Raw genomic sequence first — 7,533 nt, forward strand, 5'->3', positions numbered from 1 at the left:
TTCCAAATATTAAATAAAATGATTTGAAGTCAAAATGTTTACCAAAGTAGTTTCATTCTTATTCAAATTATAGCCTAGGCCTATATTATTTAAAAAGTGAAATACAACTTCCATATATTCTTAATTATGTCACGATGCTTGTAATTATACCTTATATCCATATTTGTAATGGTAACGAACGTTAGTTAAATACTATATTGTGGATGGATATTAAAATGAGTGTAAAAATAAATAGGATGCCGTTCATACCTTATTCATTGATTGCATCTCGTGATTGTTGTTTATTGTGTCCTCTTAGAAATTCAATTGTAGAAATGGCTATCATGAAGGGTATGTTTATTTGCTTGCTCTACAATTAAAAGAAATAGCTTTCTGTATAAAGTATTAATTATACAATTGAGCATTGATTATAAGTTTTCTTTTATTGTAAAGTTTAATATTTTTATATACTAAGCTAAAGCAGATGCAGAAGTAAAACTTGGTGTCTTTTGTCAAAGTAACAGGTTCCAGCTTAGACGCGCAGAGAGTTGGAAGAAGGCTTCTGTGTGGGTGCAGAGTGTGAAGAGAGACACAGCCACAAACAGCAAACTAGTTTAAACTGTTTTTTACAGCAAGAAAAGTAGCACGGGGCTCCCGAGTGGCGCATCCAGTAAAAGCACTCGCTAGAGTGCAGGATGCGCTCTATAGCCTGGACGTCGCCGGTTCGAGTCCAGGCTATTCCACAGCCAACCGTGGACGGGAGCTCCCAGGGGGCGGCGCTCAATTGGCTGAGCGTTGCCCGGGGGGAGGGAGGGTTAGGTCGGCCAGGGTGTCCTCGGCTCACTGCGCACCAGCGACCCCTGTGGTCTGGCCGGGCACCTGCAGGCTTGCCTGTAAACTGCCCAGAGCTGTGTTGTCCTCCAATGTTGTAGGGTGAGTCTGCAGAGTGTAAAGAAGCGGGCGGCTGACGGCACACACTTCGGAGGACAGCATGCGTTCATCTTCGCCCCTCCCGAGTCAGCGCAGGGGTGGTAGCGGTGAGCTGAGCCTAAAAATAATTGGGCATTTCAAATTGGGGAGAAAATAATAAAAACTAATTAGCAACAACTAAATTAAAAAAATAAAAGTAGCACAGCAGGACAGATTTGTTCATTAGTCAATAGATACGTGTAACGGGAGATCTGGGCTAACTATCTGGCACATGCGTGGTACTGCAGGAAGAGGGCAGCAGTCTCGTAGGATCCGCCTGTCAGTCATGGCAATGACATGGTGAGGTGGGGAAGAGGGTGTGTTGGCTTTCCCTCTCTCTGAGTGGCTGAGAGGCGGGACTTGGGAGATTGCTCGGCCCATAAGAACTGCGCTTGGTTGTGCAATCGGGTGGCCGTGTTTGGGAATACAACGAGAAGTTTAAAGTGCAGATTGTTTCTGTACAGCAGAGCGTGGAAACTGGATACGTTCCGAGTGACCAAAACAGGCAAGCACGGCAGAGGAAGACAGCCAGCCTTATATAAACCATTTACTAAAATCTCTGGTTACGTACCCAAGGGGACATGTGTAGAGATAGGGGAACCTTGGCCACCCTAGTGTATAGTGCAGCAGTGGCAGCAGTGTGGAGTAGTGGTTAGGGCTCTGGACTCTTGACCGGAGGGTTGTGGGTTCAATCCCCAGTGGAGGACACTGCTGTTGTACCCTTGAGCAAGGTACTTTACCTAGATTGTGCCAGTAAAAACCCAACTGTATAAATGGGTAATTGTATGTAAAATAATGTGATATCTGTATAATGTGAAATAATGTATAATGTGATATCTTGTAACAATTGTAAGTCGCCCTGGATAAGGGTGTCTGCTAAGAAATAAATAATAATAATAATAATAATAATAATAATAATAATAATAATAATAATAATAATAATAATAATAGTGCACAGTGAAGCGCAGGACGGCGACCCGAGCTGACTGGCATAGCGGCAGTGGGGTGTCACAAAGACGGCCAGAGTGGGTGGCGTCAGACCAGAAAAGGAATACACAGACAGAGACGGTGGTGATGATGAGCTGAGTGCAATGGCTGCACTCAGCGTTTATTTAACAAATAAAAGGGTTGTAAACAGCACAAAACAGGACACGGCACTGGTAGCCAAAAGAAACATATAAACAAAACGGACTAAACACTTAACAAACGGTGCACGGAGACAAACAAACACGGTGAGTACAAACAACTATTATATTTACGATCTTTCTATTTACTTTACTTTTACTCCTCGCTCTCTCACCCGTTCTCCTCTTCCGAACACCCAACCCTGAGTGCAAGAAATGTGCGTCTATATATACTATTGTGCTGGGATTCAATTACTAATTAATTATTCACTTGAATCCCAGCACATGAATTAATTCTGTGCAACCCCGTGCTCACATATTACATTTAACCAGCACGTGAATTGATTTGTGCTCTCCTCGTGCCTAAATACAAATATACACTTTTTAAATACACGTGAAACACAGACCCGTTTATATCCCGTGTACCAATCTATACACCAACATTAACATACACACGCATCCATACATACACAGAACACACAAATGCACACAGGGGCGGGGCACTTTGCCACATATACCCCCCCTTGTGCGCAGCACACATGGCCTCAACGGCCACCTCCCCCCTTAAAAACCCAGCAGTCCAGGACAAAGTCTCGGGCTGGGAAGGGAGGCTTCAGTGGGCCCATGGCTGGGAATGCTGTCAGCTCCCCTGCCGGTAGTGGCACGGCTGACAGCATGCTGGTCCCGTCCTGCAGCAAAAAAGCTGCGGGGGCAGGTGGTCCCCCGACCTCCCCCTTCTTCGTAGCCGGCAGCTCCCTCCTGTGGGGCTCCGGCCACAAGAACTCCTGCAGCGAAACTGCTGCTGGGGAAAGTGGTCTCCAGACCTCCTCCCCCTTCTTCGTGGCCGGCAGCTCCCCTTTTTGGGGCTCCGGCCACCGTACTCCCTGCGGAGGTACGGGCAGCAGAGGCAGCTCCTGCTCCTCTGCTCCGGGCGGTGGCGGAGGCAGAGGCAGCTCCTGCTCCTCTGCTCCGGGCGATGGCGGAGGCAGAGGCAGCTCCAGCTCCTCTGCTCCTGGCGGTGGTGGAGGCAGAGGCAGCTCCAGCTCCTCTGCTCCTGGCGGTGGTGGAGGCAGAGGCAGCTCCAGCTCCTCTGCTCCTGGCGGTGGTGGAGGCAGAGGCAGCTCCAGCTCCTCTGCTCCTGGCGGTGGTGGAACCAGCAGGTATTCACCCTCTGCTGGTGGAGGTGGCGGAGGTAGAGGCGATGGGGCTGATGCTGGCCACTCAGAGGGAGGCTGTGGCGGTGCTGGCTCCCTCTGCTGTGGCGGCTGGGCATGTGCGCGCCGTGCTGCCTTCAGCAGCATAGCTAGAGGCTGCTGGGGGACACCAGCATCCTGCCCTTCTCCCCCCCAAAAATTTTCAGGGGGTTGAGCCTGTAACTCCTCCCCTTCTGGCTCTTGGGACGGCACCAGCAGGTATTCACCCTCTGCTGGTGGAGGTGGGACCAGCAGGCATTCTCCCTCTGCTGGCAGCTTGGGTCCTACGGCTGTGGAAGCCCCGACTTCCCTCTTTTTGGGCTGTGGACGCACCGACTCCTCCCTTTTGGGCTGTGGACGCACCGACTCCTCCCTTTTGGGCTGTGGACGCACCGACTCCTCCCTTTTGGGCTGTGGACGCACCGACTCCTCCCTTTTGGGCTGTGGACGTTCGGGCTCCCCCCACTCAGGCGTAGGACGTTCGGGCTCCTCCCACTCAGGCGTAGGACGTTCGGGCTCCTCCCACTCAGGCGTAGGACGTTCGGGCTCCTCCCACTCAGGCGTAGGACGTTCGGGCTCCTCCCATTTGGGCTGTGGACGCCCAGGCTCCTCCCGCTTGGGCTGTGGACGCTCAGGCTCCTCCCCATAACTGCGGAAGGGACAGTGGGCGAACAGGTGATCCTGGTCGCAGAGGAGGCACCCCGGCGATGGCTTGTTACATCGCCGTGGATGCCTGGCCCTTAGGCGGCACTCCTCCTCCCTGTCCTTCACCTCTTTATCTGTCTCTGCCTCCCGCTTGGGCTGTGGAGGCAAAACCAGCAGGCATTCACCCTCTGCTGGTGGAGATGGGGACAGCAGGTACTCCTCTGCTGGTGGTCCTGCTACCTGGGCTACTGTTCCGTTTATCGTTGCCTCCAGGTAGCTGAGGAGAAACTCCACACCTTCCTCCAAGGTGTTTGGGGTGTGTTCCTGCTGATAGGCCTCCCATCTCTCACTGTCCATCATCCACAGGGCCCGAACGACTATGGGCAGAGCCTGGGCCTCCAGCCCAGCATTCTCCAGGAACCAGTCCCGCCATTTTGTGGCATCTTCTGCCATTATATTTTTTTATATATATATTTTTTTTTAAACAAAACCCCTCCTGGTCTGACGCTTGGAGGCGCGGCTATCCCCCTCTGACACCACGTGTCACAAAGACGGCCAGAGTGGGTGGCGTCAGACCAGAAAAGGAATACACAGACAGAGACGGTGGTGATGATGAGCTGAGTGCAATGGCTGCACTCAGCGTTTATTTAACAAATAAAAGGGTTGTAAACAGCACAAAACAGGACACGGCACTGGTAGCCAAAAGAAACATATAAACAAAACGGACTAAACACTTAAGAAACGGTGCACGGAGACAAACAAACACGGTGAGTACAAACAACTATTATATTTACGATCTTTCTATTTACTTTACTTTTACTCCTCGCTCTCTCACCCGTTCTCCTCTTCCGAACACCCAACCCTGAGTGCAAGAAATGTGCGTCTATATATACTATTGTGCTGGGATTCAATTACTAATTAATTATTCACTTGAATCCCAGCACGTGAATTAATTCTGTGCAACCCCGTGCTCACATATTACATTTAACCAGCACGTGAAGTGATTTGTGCTCTCCTCGTGCCTAAATACAAATATACACTTTTTAAATACACGTGAAACACAGACCCGTTTATATCCCGTGTACCAATCTATACACCAACATTAACATACACACGCATCCATTCATACACAGAACACACAAATGCACACAGGGGCGGGGCACTTTGCCACATGGGTGCACGGCGTAAGCAGCACTTTTGTATTGTAGTTTTATTAATGTGTTTTATTTTCCTTTTTCATTTCGCCTTTGGTTTTCATTATTATTTTTGAGCACCTGTGAGTGCGCCTGCTTATACCTGTGTTGGTAACCTGTGGTCCTGATTACCGTTGCCGGTATACAGGCTACAGACAACAGCGCCCTCTGCAGGAAAAAATATGTGTTATAGAATGTTCTATAGAATGGGAAGATCCCTCCTCCCCTCGATCAGGAGGTGTGTTGAAGGTGCGGTTTAATAGGGTGTTGACCTTAATAATTGGATATTGAACAGGAAAATGGGAGGGGAATCACCCACGATGTTTGTGTATAAATATGTGTTTTTCCTGTTATGAGTTGCTCATTTCCTTGAAATGACCCCACTGATATCTGTGTTCTAATACAAACATACTTGAGGCAGACGGAGACTTGCAGTTGAAGTCAGGTTGTAACAGTGTTTATATTATTGTATTGGGGGGTATATCTTTTTCTTTGATCAAAAACCAATTTATCAGTCTGTTTTCCCCTACAAATCATAGGAATATTATTGTGCAGAAGCTCATTAAATATAATGATGTAATCATTCATTCAGTGGTGTTCAATTGTTTATAACAAGCCATTCTTATAAAGCATTCTAATGCCTTTATCTACACCTGCTTTCATGATGTGGAGCCACTACGAGAGATTTTGGTATGCTCGGCAAGTACAGTCTGCCTGAATAATATCCACCTGTTGTCACTGCTTGTGATTTCATTTAACCCTTTTCATATGGGCTACACCTCAACAAATGCATTTGTTTTATGTGTGAATTGACTAATGAGGACTAATGAGTTTTGTTTTTTCAACTACGCACTTCATTCATTTTCGCGCCGCTTTATGAAAATGAGATTGTGCATTTGATTTAAGCGTAGTGCAATATGTTTGTATGCAATTCAGCCTATTTTGTGTCAATTCATTTCTGTACTTTGCATATTTAACAAAACAAAGTCATTAGGATGTTGTTGGGTTTCTCAATAAATAAATACAATTATTAATAAAATGCAATGTTCTTCAAGGAAATATAACACTCTAGATGATATTTATAATTTATTTATAGTTTGAATTATATAATAAGCTGAAACCAACTCATATTTTGAGCTGCCCCTTCAGTTCCTGTTAAACAATACATCATTTAAAGCAGGGCTTCTCAAACTCGGTCCTGGGGACCCACTGTGGCTGCTGGTTTTCATTCCAACCGAGCTCTCAATTACTGAACTAGACCCTTAATTGAACTGATAATTTGCTTAAGTAGATATTTTTACTTGTTTTCAGCTCTTAAACAGTTGCCGTTCAAGTTACTTATAAAATGTTATAGCTAACTTGAAATATGCAACTGTTCAAGAGCTGAAAAGTATAGGGGCCTACATTGTTTTTGCAACGTAGGCCCCTATATTTTTTAAAAAGCTCACTTACAACCGTATTTTCAATAACAAATGCATAGTAATTTTAAATGTATAATACTTTTCATTGTACTGTAATTTAAATTTGATTTAAAAAAATGACAGCATGCATTTGGCTTAGACTCCTGATAATAAGAATTACTGAGAAGGCCATTTTTTTGCTGGTCCTAGTTCAGCTATGAATTTGAAGATTGCAAGGTATGTTGAAACAGTGTTAAAATATTCCTCATATTGTACAATACCGTAATTGAGTTCTTCTATGCAGCAAGACATTCTCCAGTCTACTGTGGAACAGAACATGTGGGTGGGTGGAGGGGTCCTGTTAGAAATGAAACAGTGCTACCCAATTCACTGAAGTTTAAACAATTGGAGCTTGGGGTTTGAAGCTGCTCTTAGTCACAAACTACACCATGCAATTCAGCAGAATGGTCAGTCTCTGCTTCAGAGAGGTCTGGGACTGTGGCAGGCAGGGGGTGTTCAAGTCAGGACTGGAGTCTCTGTCTCAAATTTGCAGTTGAATTTATTTTATTGTATAGTGAATATTAAGATGCGTTTCCATTGCCCATTGTTGCTGTTCTCAGGTGCATGCTGGGATACGTTCTTGTCGAGCGCTGTGCTCTTGAGACTAGTAATTGTTTCCATCGACAGTGAGGCTCAAACATGTCGGAAGAACTGGTAGCATCATTTGTTGCTGATGGGTCCAAAGTTAAGATTTTTTTTTAAGAATGTTATTATTAACCATACAATATTATATATATATATAAAAGCCTTCTTAAATGTAATATTAATGTTCATTGGAACCGCACGGTGTACGAGGAGGGGAGGAGGGGGAGGGGCACTTTTCATGTGATTGTTGCTAGTGCCATTGTCCCCCTTTATCAATTTCACAATAAAATTATGAAACATTGCAGGCAGTGCTATTAAAGTCTACCACACCATAACAATGAAAATGAAGAAACAAAACAGTCAAGAACCTCACTGACAATTCAGA

This window comes from Acipenser ruthenus, chromosome 26, assembly GCF_902713425.1.
Source record: "Acipenser ruthenus chromosome 26, fAciRut3.2 maternal haplotype, whole genome shotgun sequence".
NCBI classification, from domain to species: Eukaryota; Metazoa; Chordata; class Actinopteri; order Acipenseriformes; family Acipenseridae; genus Acipenser; species Acipenser ruthenus.